This window comes from Cryptomeria japonica, chromosome 11 (assembly GCF_030272615.1).
Source record: "Cryptomeria japonica chromosome 11, Sugi_1.0, whole genome shotgun sequence".
NCBI lineage: Eukaryota > Viridiplantae > Streptophyta > Pinopsida > Cupressales > Cupressaceae > Cryptomeria > Cryptomeria japonica.
The window spans coordinates 154615709-154629680 of NC_081415.1; positions in this window are offsets into that span (position 1 = coordinate 154615709).

Genomic DNA, 13972 nt, shown 5'->3' on the forward strand with positions numbered 1-13972 from the left:
ACACGACACAAAAAGCACCGTCAGTGTGTCGGCACCGTCAAACAATCGGTGGATTGGTAACTCATCACAAAATGCCAGTTGGTAACTCATCTCAGAGTATTACCAGTTCATACAAAATACTGGTTGCCAGTTTGACAAAAATGAAGACTGGTAAGAATGAGTTATGCCGCTTTTCTCCCTCGTACTGCTTGAGATCTACGAACCGCTTGGGATCGACATGCCACTTCAGACTGAGAAACACATTCTGCAAAATCACCAATAGTCTAAAGACTAGAATACAACATACCGGTTGGAACAGATACCGGTTGAGTTCTAGCTCATACATATAAAGGGGATCTCAATGCAAGTGTGTGTCCATCAATGACAATCACAACATAAACATCAAAAATGCCAACAAGCTAGAGAAAGGTTACCACAAAGTGTAGTAGATAAATATGACAAAGAAGTTTGTTTTGTTATCAAAAGAGATGAGACATGGATAGAGGCAGTACTCCCTAGGACTATTTGGGTCACCGAGATGGGATATGAAGTAGATCTTACTATTCTAGAGACATGCCAAAGCTTTACTGCAAGCACTGAGAGGACCATCAGAAAAAGTCTTTGGTAGTGCTGACACTATTGAGAGTGATGTAAATCTATTGAAGAAAAGAAAGAAAGGAGAAAAATACATTAGAGATGCTTCTAAAAAGGTAAAGGAAATCAAAGAAAATGTCATGAACCTTAGTGTCATATCGGCTAGCAAGCTTGAAGGACTTCAACCAAAGGCACATATTTCACTGGTTGACACATCTTCTAGAACTGACAGTGAGAAGGCAGCAAAATTTAAAAGAGTTGAAAGGAGGAAGAGAAAACCTTCACCAGCACCCTCTCCTTCACCTAAGAGAACAAGGACTTTTTGAAAGAAATAGCACGTAGTAAGGGGACCGCCCAAGAAACTAACACCAAAGAAGAAACAACAATCGGTTACCCCTTCTTTGAATGATTTGTTGAATGAAATAACTGATGATGACAATTTGGCTAATGTACACAAACTGTATAATACATTTAATGATTCTGATGGGGAGAGTATTGAGAATAGCATTATTTTACACTTGGACATTTATAAGAAGGTTCTAATTGAAGTTGTGGATGATTTACCAAATGAACTTTATAGAAGATTGGAAGCAAAAAGGATGGCAGTGATGGAATTAGACAAGAAATTGAAAATTGAAAAACTTCTAGCTGTACATCCTGTTAATTCAAGAGAAGAAATTGATGAACTTATTTCTGAGGCTAACCAATCCATTTTTTCTAGTGGGCATCGACGAGTAAGCTTGATGGTAGGAAGAGTGAAAGAGATTGCAGATGAGACTGCAGATAATTGGGATATATTTTTTGTGGAAAAGGAAAAACAAGAGGAAATGTACAAACCTAAAAAGACATTTAAAGTATATCAGAAGGACAAGGACAAGGGCAAAGGAAAAATTGGTGGAGTTCCAAACATTAAGATTATTGACAATCTACCACCACCACCTTTGGATAATGCACCAGTACACTTAGAAGATCCATCGGTTATTGACACTGAAGGTATTACACATGATGATGCAAATTTTGAATCAGAGATACTCTTTACCATGAATGTGGATACTCAAGAAGTAAATATTATTGTGGATAAGGATAATTTAGAGGTTAAGGCAGACAATGTTGACAGTGGCAACATGACAAAGAAACCACTAGAAATTGTTGAAGCTGAGATCCCAACCCAAATAGAGCACCCGTCAGAAACTGAAAAAACCTATTGAAGATAAAGATACTTGTACAGGGCCACCAGAGACAGAGATACCGGCAGTTGAACCTTCAAGAAAACAAATTGAGGCAGAGGTACACATAGAAACAGAGAAACTACCAATCACAGAGACATTAAAACAGTCTGAGAAACCTTTGTAGGTTGAGATGCAAACCCAGACTGATCCACCAAAGGAAATTGCAAGAAAAATGGTTACACCTGATGGAAGCACAAAGGTAATAAAGATAGTTGGTCAAGCATCTGACACATCTACAAGTGAATTCGGACTTACCAATGTTATAGAGGCACTTTTGGATTTAATTAAGAAGATAACAAATTGCAATGCATTGGCCTACAAGGCAATTGATAATACTTTACCAGTTCTTAAATTGATTGCACCAAATTATAACATAGATCATATTAAGGATTCTTTAGGTAAATTGGACATATTGTCCAAATTCATTGCTCACAATGTAATAACTATTGACAAGGTGAATGAGGATACAATCAAGGAGAGAGTTGAAAAAGAGAAAAAAAAATTCTTTGAAGACACCATAAAGAAGTGTACATAACACTTGAATAAATTATTACTAGTACTTAACTCTACAATTTTGGATTACAAAGAGCTATATAAGGAAACATGCAAACCTCACCTTTTGACAACAGACATAGATAAGGAGATCAGTAAAACACAGAAAGAAATTGATGACATAGCTGATAATATAATTGGTTCATCCGGACATATATCAGTTTTTAAGAAGGAAATGACAGGTTTTGAGGAGAAATTAGAGAAACTTGAGAAAGAGAAGGCAAGGATAAGGTCAAATGCAAGGCATTACTTGGTCCCAAGTTGGACAATCTTATCTCTCAGATAATTGAAATATATAAGGCATTACTTCAAGGAGAGAGATCACCGAAAGATCACATCCATTATCTCACCAGCACGATCCAACAAACTGAGGCAACCTTGAATGATAGAAAAGGGTTTATGCAGAGTCTAAATCTAGTTTTGGCAGATATTTTTCAGATTGTAACCTACCGGTTACAGACTTTGAGGTGAAATTTTTTGCACTCGATTGACTATTTTTAACAACCTTTGTCATTGATGTCAAAGGGGGAGTAGTGGAAAGAAAAATACTTATACAGAGGAGATCATTTTCTCAAGGGGAGCACATCTTTTTGAAAACTTTTTGGACTTCAGTTTTTGGATTTTTCTCATGAGTGTTGCCATCAATGCCAAAGGGGGAGATTGTTGGCATTCTACACTCTTATGAGAATAGTTGATGTTGTCATTGATGGCAACCAACTGGAAATCATCTGGCAACCCACCGGCAGTTACCGACACCGGCAATAGACTTCTACATACATCAGCAACGACAACAATGCATACCAGCACTCAAGCCGACATGGAATAAACTTTTGTTTATTGTTTTATAATGTAATTATCTCTTGTAGAAGCCGACATGGCATATTGTAAAATACTCATATATGTATGAGATCTTATAGGTCTTTTTGTATAGAGGATAGATGGGAAGTATAAGGCAATTTTGTATAAGGTGATATAGTTGACAACGAAGGTTTTGGTTATAGACTGAGCTTAAACTGATACTAAACCTGGCATAGTTGATGTTAATTTGAAGCAGTACATTATATTGGATTTTTATAATCCATTTTGTAAGTCATTGAGACTTCTATTTTGTAGTTGAGCAGTGAGCTCTAGGCTGCTAGCCTTCCTGCATGTGCAAGCCCCTCATTGTAAGTAATATTTATTCATTGTCCAGTGAGTGAATACTATGGGTCACAAATCCCACCAAGGTTTTTCCCACATCGGGTTTCCTTGTTAAATATCTTGTGTTATGGTGTCTTCTCTATGTTGTCTCTACTATTCTTATTTGTTGCATTAATTCTTATTTACCAGTACACTATTTTGGGATGCAACGTTCATAATAAGTATAAATATTTTGTTAACCGGTTAGACACTGATTCACACCCCCCCCCCTCTCTCAGTGTCTTTGGAACTATCATTGATTCTAACAGAGGGTTGAGGGTTTAGTCAACCTTATTATCAAGGTTGATGAACTGTATATGTAGGTGATGTAGTCATGTAGTTTTGGTGTGGATATTATGTATGCATTATCTGAGAGATATTTTTGGGCGAACAAGTGATTTATCATTCGGTGTTGAGTTTGTGATGCAGTCAAGGTAGGGAGATCCCATGAAGGACATCCCATCCTTGTAGCCTAACACATAAACCATGCAAAATATACCGATAACCGGTAATACAACACTAGAAATAGTAGAAAGAACAACCGAAAACAAGACAAAATACATAATCGGTAAACAATATGAAGAATTCTTATTACATTCTGAAGAATTACATATGTCACATGTTGGATCGCAGTCCAGGATACAAACAATGCTTACAACACAAATATAAGATTCGTAGATCATCCACATATCAAATTGGCCTCTAGAAATAGTTTGTCGGTTCTACCCTAATCCGGCCCTCAACCTTCCGACCTCAATCCACCGTATTAGAATCTCACCAGATCTACATCTTCGCTCAATCTCTAAATTTTGTCTTTGATCTTCTAACTTCTCTATTTTTTCTCTTCTCAAATGATTTGCAAACCTCCATTTATATTGTCCGCAAATAATTACAACTCAATCAAGTCGGTCCAAAGACCAACCGGCTCATGAAATGTGCAACGGTAATATATCGGCTCAAATCACTAAGAACAACTTCCAAAATGCATAAGACAATGTGCGGTCCTTCGGGAACATCGGACACGGCACAAGAAACATAACTTCACGATCTGCAAGTCACAAAGATCAATCGCAACCTGATCCAACTTCGCTCAACACACTACCAAAATAACTAGTAAGAACATATCAACCGGGCCAATACCTAAATTGATAACTCATCGGGATTAAATCCAAATACCATGGAACTCAAACACGACAAAGAAAATGAACCTCAAAGGAATAAACCCAAAACCACAACGCTAAACACTCAAACATGAAGAAATTCTAGGATCTCAAGCAATTCCATTGAAAACTACTCAACCAATAAGAACTAGATCAATGCTTCTGCATCAGTTTGAGGAGAGTTTGGTGTTACAAAGAAAACAAGTGTGCTTAACCAGAACTATAATTGGGCATTTAGAGATGTTATTCTTTTAGTTCACTTCTTTCAGATTGTAGTCCAAATTATATTGTAAGTCAATGAGACTTCCTTAAGGGTTGAAGCCTTTCAGGCAAATATCTTTTGAGCAGTGAGGTCTACGCAGTGTGCCTGAATGCATGTGCATTCCCCATTGTAATATTTTCACATACTACTACAGAGTATCATCTTATTGTGGGTAGGTTCCCACTATAATTTTTTCCTTAACCAGGTTTTCCACGTCAAAAGTCTTGGTGTTGTGTGTTGTGCTATTAATTTGCTTATATGTTCATTGCTACAATCTATCAGATCTGTTGGTGTGCTTAAATTTTTATATTTTGGTGAAGACTGATTCACCCCCACCCCTCTCAATCTTCCCTTTTGGTTGCTACTAACAATTGGTGTCAGAGTTAGATCCTCCGATAGAAGCTTAATTGCTTGAGGATATCCAGGATGGTAGCTCAAGGTATTATTTTTTGAGAAGGACAATCTGAGGTTTGATGGATGCAACTATACTATATGAAAGAATCAGATGGAGGTGCACTTGAAGTGTCTTGGAGAAGATTATTGGAAGATCACAAAGAATGTCTATGTTGTTCCTCAGAATGGACCATCTACTCTGGATGAGGTTAAGGAAGAAGAATATAACATCAGAGCAAAGAAAACATTACTTAGTGCCTTGACTAATTCAGAAATGACAAATGTTATGGGACTTCAAACCACACATGAGATCTGGGAGAAGCTTCAAATCCTATATGAAGGAGATAAATTGCTAATTTGCAGAGTTTGAAAGTAAAATATGAGACATTGAAGATGGGAGATGATAAGAACATACTATTTTATGGCTAAGGTGAATGACCTTGTCCTAGGTATCAGATATGCAAGTGGAAGCATTGAGGAAGATGAAATTGTTGTTAAGGTGTTGAGATCTTTGCCTCCTACTTATAAGCATAAGGTTGTTGCTATTGATGAGATCCGAAGTGTAACTAGTATGACAGAGATGTGTTGGTTGGAAAACTTGTTGCATTTGAGGTGAGTGAGTTTGGAGAATCACATGGAAAGTCTGAGACACCCTTTAGAGCATTTGCATCTATATCCGGTAAGAAGAAGTATGATCCTAAGGAGTGCAAAATATCCAGATATGAAAGAGAGAGAAGAGAGATGGAAGAGCAAGAAAGAGAGCTTGATGAGCTTGAAGCACTTATTACCCACAAATTGTCTAAAGGTGTCGGTAAGTATGATGGAAATTTTCCTTTGAAATGTTTCTCTTATAATAAGATAGGAAAATTTTCTTCTAGATACCCAGAGAGAATGGCTAAGTATGATAGGTATGATACGTTTTATAAGCATGACAGGGATGATAGATATGAGAAACATGAGAAGAATGATAAACCTTATAAGTCTAACTGGAACTTTAGGAACTAGAAGAATTGTTATTATTTTGTAGATGAAGGTGTTACAAATGATTAATCAGAAGGAGATCAAGTTGTGTTTGTTGTCATTAAAGAAGATAGACCTGTACCTATTGACTCTACTAGTTGTTTTGTTGAGGAGAAACCTTTGGCGCTAAGGTAGAAGAAAAGGATGAATGGGTGATTGACAATGGTTATTCACAACATATGACTGGTGATAAAAGAAAATTTGTAAGCATGGAAAGGTATGAGGGTGGAATAGTTAGATTTGGAGATGACAAAGCTTGTGTAATCTGTAGGAAAGGTTCTATTTCTTTTGATGGTAAGAATAAAACTGATAATGTCTTGTATGTTGAAGGTTTGAAGCATAAGATTTTGAGTGTTGGACAGATGGTTGATAAGGGTTATGATCTACAATTCAAGGGTGGTAAATGCAATATCTTGAATGCCTATGGTATAGAGATTGCATCTGGGACTAAGATTGAAGGTAACATTTTTCATTTGAATTCTAGTGAGAAAATTTGTTTGATTTCTAAGATAGATGAGAGTTGATTGTAGCATAGGAGGTTATGTCATGTAAAATTTAATTCATGATTAAGATTGTTAGAGATCTACCTAAAATTGTTAAGCTTGCTAATCCGATATGTAAGGAATGTCAGTTGCGTAAGAAAACAAGAATTTCTTTCAAAAATAAATAGTATACATCTGATGGGCTGCTAGATCTTGTGCATAGTGAGGTCTATGTGGACCTACAAATGTTAGAAGTGTGTAGGGTGATAGATAATTTATGTTGTCAATTGATGATTATTTTGGGATGATGTGAGTTGTCTTTTTGAAGGAGAAATTAGAAGCATTGGAAAAATTCAAGATATTCAAAGCTAAAGTGGAAACTGAGTTTGGATTGAAGCTGAAGTGTCTAAGATCTGATAGAGGTGGAGAATTGTGTTTGGATGAGTTCAATTCATTCTATGAGATGCATGGAATCAGAAGACAATTATTTGCTCCTAGAACCCCACAACAAAATGGAGTTGTTGAGAGGAAGATCATAATTGTTTTAGATGTTGCAAGGACTATGTTGATTGAGGGAAATCATCTGAAGATCTATTGGATAAAATCCATTAGCACAACTATTTATACATTCAACAAAGTTCATATCAAAGGTGATACTGGTAAGACCCCTTATGAGCTATGGTTTGGTCATGTTCCTATTGTAAGATATTTCAGAGTATTTGGTAGCAAATGTTATATCAAAAGAGATGAGGATATAGGAAAGTTTGATGCTAGAAGTGATTAAGGTATCTTTTTGGGATATTCAACTAAGAGAAAAGCCTACCGATGCTATAACAAGATACTGAGAAAGATAGTTGAGAGTGAAAATGTGAAGGTGGATGAGAACCTTTGAAATGAAATCAAAGCATATGGTTATGATGATGGTCAACATGTTATTCTAGTTCCAGTTCAGCCTGAAGAACGTAAGCAGAATGATCCAGTAGAGACTATTAATTTGAATGTTGTTGTCAGTGAAGATGTTGAAGAACCTGAGAATAAAAACAATCAAAAGAATTTGAGGTATGTAAGATTGAATCGTTCTGAAAATCATATTATTAGTGATAAGAATAAAGGTGTGATGACTAGAAGAAGGTTAGTTGTTGAAGAAGTATGTTTGATTTCTAAAGTTGAACCTAAAGATGTTGTTGAAGCTTGTTAATATGAAAATTGGATGAGAGCTATGGAAGAAGAACTAGATTAGATTGAAAAGAATAATACCTGGGAACTTGTGCCTAGACCTAAGGATAAGAATGTTATTGGTACTAAATGGGTATTCAGAAACAAATTGAATGAAGCCAATGAAGTTGTTAGAAATAAAGCTAGACTAGTCTGCAAAGGGTATTCACAACAAGAAGGAATTAATTATGAGGAGACTTTTTCTCCAATTTCTAGACTTGAAGCTATTAGATTGTTTCTTGCTTATGTTGCTTATAAAGATTTCAAGGTTTATCAAATGGATGTCAAATCAGCCTTTTTGAATGGTGATCTAGAAGAAGAATTTTATATTGAACAGTCTAATGGATTTTCACTGTCGAAGAATGGAGACATGGTATGTAAGTTGAAGAAAGCCCTTTATGGTTTGAAACAAGCTCCTAGAGCCTAGTATGATAGACTAGACAAATACTTGTTGAAATTGGGATTTACTAAAGGTGCTACTGACAGTAATATATATTTAAAGATTGAAAATGATAACATCATGATTGTTGAAGTCATTTTTGATGATATTATCTTTGGCGGTGATGATGACTTGAGCATGAAGTTTGTCGGTGATATGCAGAAAGAATTTGAAATGTCTGTGATTGGTGAGATGAAATTTTTCTTAGGTTTGTAGATTGCCCAGACTAGAAAAGGTATATTCATTTCACAAACTAACTATGTGAAGGAATTGTTGAAGAAGTTTGGATTAGATTACTCCAAACTAGTTGGAACTCCCATGGTGACTGGTTGTAAATTGTCTAAAAATGATGAATCTTTGAAAGCTAATTAGAGTTTGTATAGATCTATGGTTGGCAGACTGCTATATCTTACTCAGACTAGGCCTGACATTATGCATGTTGTGTGTATGGTTGCTAGATATCAAGATGATCCTAAAGAGAGTCATGTCATTGTTGTTAAGAAGATATTCATATATCTGAATTGAATTGTGGATTATGGTTTATGGTACCCAAGGAATGATTATTTTATGTTGTGTGCCTACACTGATGCAGATTGGGTTGGTGATGTGGATGACCGAAAGAGAACTACTGGTGGAGCATTCTTTTTAGGTAAGAATTTGGTGTCTTGGGATAGAAAGAAATAAAATTTAGTGTCCTTATCTACTAATGAAGTTGAGTACATTGTTGTTGCTAATAATTGCACTAAGATAGTTTGGATGAATCAAATGTTGAAAGAGATCAGAGTTATTCATGATGAGCCTACTGTTATATACTGCGATAATTCTAGTGCTATCAACATGTCAAAGAATCCAGTGCAACATTTGAAGACTAAGCATGCGTTGATCAAATATCATTACTTGAGAGAGCAAGTCAGTGAAGGAAAGGTGAAGCTTGAGTATGTATATACAAAGGAACAAATAGCTGATATTTTCACTAAGCCTTTGCCTGCACATACATTAGTCTATTTGAGAGACAAGTTAGGGGTATCCACCCCTCTTGATGAGAACTAGATGCATTGCGTTTTATCAATCTGGTGGATTTCAGAGCCTTATTCTTTTATCTAGATTGATGAGTTGGTGTCACTCCTTTGTTGGAGTAGTCTGTGTTTCAGGGAGAGAGATTCAATTTTTTGTTTTGGGGGAGAATAAGTTTGGTTATCTGATTTGAGATCTTTGGCATTGATGTCAAAGGGGGAGAGAGATAATGTGAAAAACTACTTTATCTATATTGATCTTAGGGGGAGTTTGTTGGTAATATCTTCTTTCTTTGCATTGATTGTTTTTCACATTCATATGTTGCCATCAATTCCAAAGGGGGGGATTGTTGGAGATCGTTGGATGTGGTTGGTCATTGCTACTGCTAGGATATGTTTTAGTCATTGATGTCAACATATTCTTGTGATTTATTTCGGTGTGATTGGGAAGATTTTCTGATCCGGTTTTGTAGTTTGGTTTTGTTGATCACTATTTTGTAGAGGTTTATATTTCCTCCAGTGTGATCAAATCTTGTGCCAAGACTTTGGGATATTGTTTTGGTTGGTCTTTTGTATCTTAATTTTATATGGTTCATGATTTTGTGCTCCACAAGGTATCTTTCTTCGTGACAGTTATTGATTGGTTGTGTTCTTGAGCTTATAGACGTTGATCGATGAAGATTTGAAAAGAGGTGTTGGTGTTGTAGAAAAAAAGATATCACTAAGAGGAGGGTGAATCAGTGATTATAATCAATTTCAAACAGTGTGTGCAACCGGTAGAATAATGAAAATACTAACAATTAATCACACACAAAATCACATCACATAACACTAGATATACGAGTAAAACCCAATGTGGGAAAAACCTCGCTGAGAAATGTTGCTGGAGATCTACAGCTCCAATCTAGCCTCACAATGAAATAACAGTTTTACAATGTTTAGGACACCAACCCAAGTAGCACCCTCTAACAATTTATGGGCACCTACTCAAAGGAGCACCAACCCTTGATCTATTCTAAGCACCAACCCCTACACTAAGCACCCACTTAGTGAAATAAAATGAGATATAAAATCAATACAATGATATGCACCTTGTTACAAATGATTTTTGTAGCCTTTGAAAACTATTCACTCTATCGGTTGAACTATTTTCTATCACACTGCTTCTTCTTTACTGGATCTCAGTTCTCTTTGTCTGAATCCTCTTCAACTCATCTTATGCCTTTCCTGATCTCCTCTCACACTCTCTCTTCTCTCCTTCACTCTCAGTTTGATAGACTGTTATGCTCTATAACAGTTTATCAGTTACCTTAAACCTTGCCAATTAAACCCTTCTTATCGGTTCTTCTTCTAGCACTCAGTCACTTCAATATTTTTCTATGAATGCTCAAACTGGTCAGCTCTCATCTAGCATAATCACACTTTCTCATCGCATAGCTTAAATCTTTGATCTGCACATTTATACACATCCTTTCCCACCATAACAAAAACTCAAACTTTACATGCCTAGGGTTTTCTTCACCGACCATGATCCATATCAAATTGGATCTCATCTTCTTGAATCAACAACCTACAACAGATCAACAAAAATCTTTGTCATTTTTTATTCTTCCAATAAATGTTTACTATATTTAGCAAATTGGATCCTATTCATCGGCCTTGATTGTGTCGATTACAATAAATGATCTAGTTGTTTCCTTCTCTAGATCAACAAGATGATTAGATGTCCTGCTTCGATCATAATACCAAAAAATATGTGCCTTTCTGTTGGTATTTTGGTATGGTTTTGTCATTGATGTTAACACCTACTAAAACACTAGCACTTTGAAGATCCAGCAACATTCACCGGCAAGCAAGTAACTATTGCACAGTTACTGGTATATGGTTCACCGACAAGATATAATGTTCACCGGCAGGATATAATGATCACTGACACTTGGAATGATATGGAAGACACTTGGTAATGTCGAAGACATCATGTGGACACTTTGTTTTGAAGAAGTAATCATTGGTATATTCATATTTACATATTTGCTTTTACCGGCAAATAGGTCCAGGGTTACCTAGGGTTACACAGATAGGTTTATCTTTTCCAGATCAGCATGGCACGCTATGGAGATGATTTATTATTGTTGTAAATGCATTAAGCTGACATGTTTAATCGGTTATTGCATTGGATATTATATTGTTTGTAAAAAGTTTTTATTGTAATATCTTGTAGAGCCGACCTACTAAAATTGGTCTTAGGTTATGGTATAAATGTAAGATCTTATTTGTAAGATCGAATGTGGAATGCGAAAAAGAATTAAGAGAAGGTATATGCGAGATTAAGCAGAGGTATAGACGAAGACATCATTTCAAGGTGAAGCTAGGTTTTTGTAGAAGTATATTAGCATTACACCGATACTAAATCCAGCATATGAAGATGCTATTTTGTGCAGTACATTCTTATTGGATTTAACCATCCAACTGTAGTCAGTGTGACTCCCTTTTTGTGATTGAGCAGTGAGCTCTAGGCTGTTGGCCTTTCTGCATGTGTAGACCCCATTTATGTACACTTACTATCTGCAGTAGTATCATCAGATTGTGGGTAAGGTTTCCCACCATGGTTTTTCCCCTTACAGGGTTTCCACGTACAAATATTGGTGTTATGTGTTGTGGATGACTTTATGTTTATGTTTCATGCATTAATCTTTACCGGTATAGCAATTTACTGTTAACACTGTCTACCGACATACTTAACTGGTTTACCAGTATTAAGCATTAAGTTGGTTAAATGGTTTTTGATTTGAATTTATTAGACAACTGATTACCCCCCCCCCCCCCCCCCCCTCTCAGTTGTCTCTGAGACCTAACAATTGGTATCAAAGCATAGTCCTCTTTTGCAGAAGTTTAACAACTTGAGGAGATCCAATGACTACTAATAATTTCAGGAAGGACAATCCTAAACTTGATGGAACCAACTATGGGATATGGAAGATCAGGATGGAGACACATCTTAATTGCATTGGTAAAGACATCTGGGAAGTTACAAAGAATGGCTATACTGCTGCTGTAGCTGGTCAGACTGCTCCAACTACCTTAGCTAAAGATGAGGAGAATGATTGCAAAGCAAGAGAAGCACTTTTGAGCACTTTATCAGATCAACAAATCATGGGATTATCAAATAGGTCTACTGCTAAAGCTATTTGGGATCATTTGGAAACACTGAATGAAGGAGATTCCACAGTCAAGATTGCAAAACTTGAAAGCTTCCGAGTCAGGTATGAACATCTAAAAATGGAAGAAGATGAAAGTATTTCTGCTTTTATGGAAAAAGTAAATGAAATTGTTTTGGGTATTAAATGTTATGGAGGAACCTTGAGTGAGGATGAAATTATTTCAAAAATCTTAAGAGGATTTCCACCGGCATATAAAATGAATGTTACTGCTATAAATGAGTTGAGAACAATGCCTAATACATCAGTAACTAGGGATACATTGATTGGAAAACTTTCAGCTTTTGAAATTGAGGAATTTGGTCCCATTGCTACTATAAAGACAGATTTGGCCTTTAAAGCATCAACATCATCTGCTCCATCATTTGAAAAATCAAATTGGAAAGCCTTTTATGCAAGAGAACTTGAAGAAACTAGGAAGGAGAATGAAGAGCTTGAAGAACTTGAAGCACTATTTGCAAGGAAAATGCCAAAAGGTCCAGTTGGAAGTAAGTATGAAGGTAAAGCACCCTTTAAATGTTTTAACTACAATAAGATTGGTCATATGGCTTCGAGAAGCCCTGATAGACATGCTAGACTAAGAGAAGAAGCTAGAAGAACATACAAGCCTAATCCTGAATATCAGAGATATAGATTTAAGAATAACAAAGACAAATCTTGTTACATTGCTGATGAAGGTGTGACTGATGATTCTGATGACAATCCAACAGACAATGGATGGGTTTTTGTTGCTATAATAGAAGATCAACCGACACCTCCTACTCAACCGGTAGAACAAGCCCTAGCAACTAAAGTTGAAGTAAAGGATGAATGGATCGTTGACTCAAGTTGTTCACATCATATGACAGGAGACAAAGGTAAATTCTTGAACTTTCAAGAATACAATGGAGGTTTAGTAAGATTTGGAGATGACAAAGCCTGTTCAATCAAGGTAAGGGTATAATATCTCTTAATGGTAAGCATAACACTGACAATGTCTACTATGTTGAAGGATTAAAGCATAATATTTTAAGTGTTGGTCAATTGGTTGAGAAAGGATTTTAGTTACAATTTAAGAATGGAAAATGCAAAATCATGAATAGAACTGGTTTGGAGATTGCAACCGGTAATCAAACTAGAGGTAATATCTTTCATTTGAATAACATTGAAAAGGCATGCTTGATTGCACATATAGATGAAAGTTGGTTATGGCATAAGAGACTATGTCATGTAAACTTTGATTGCATGGTGAAGATCA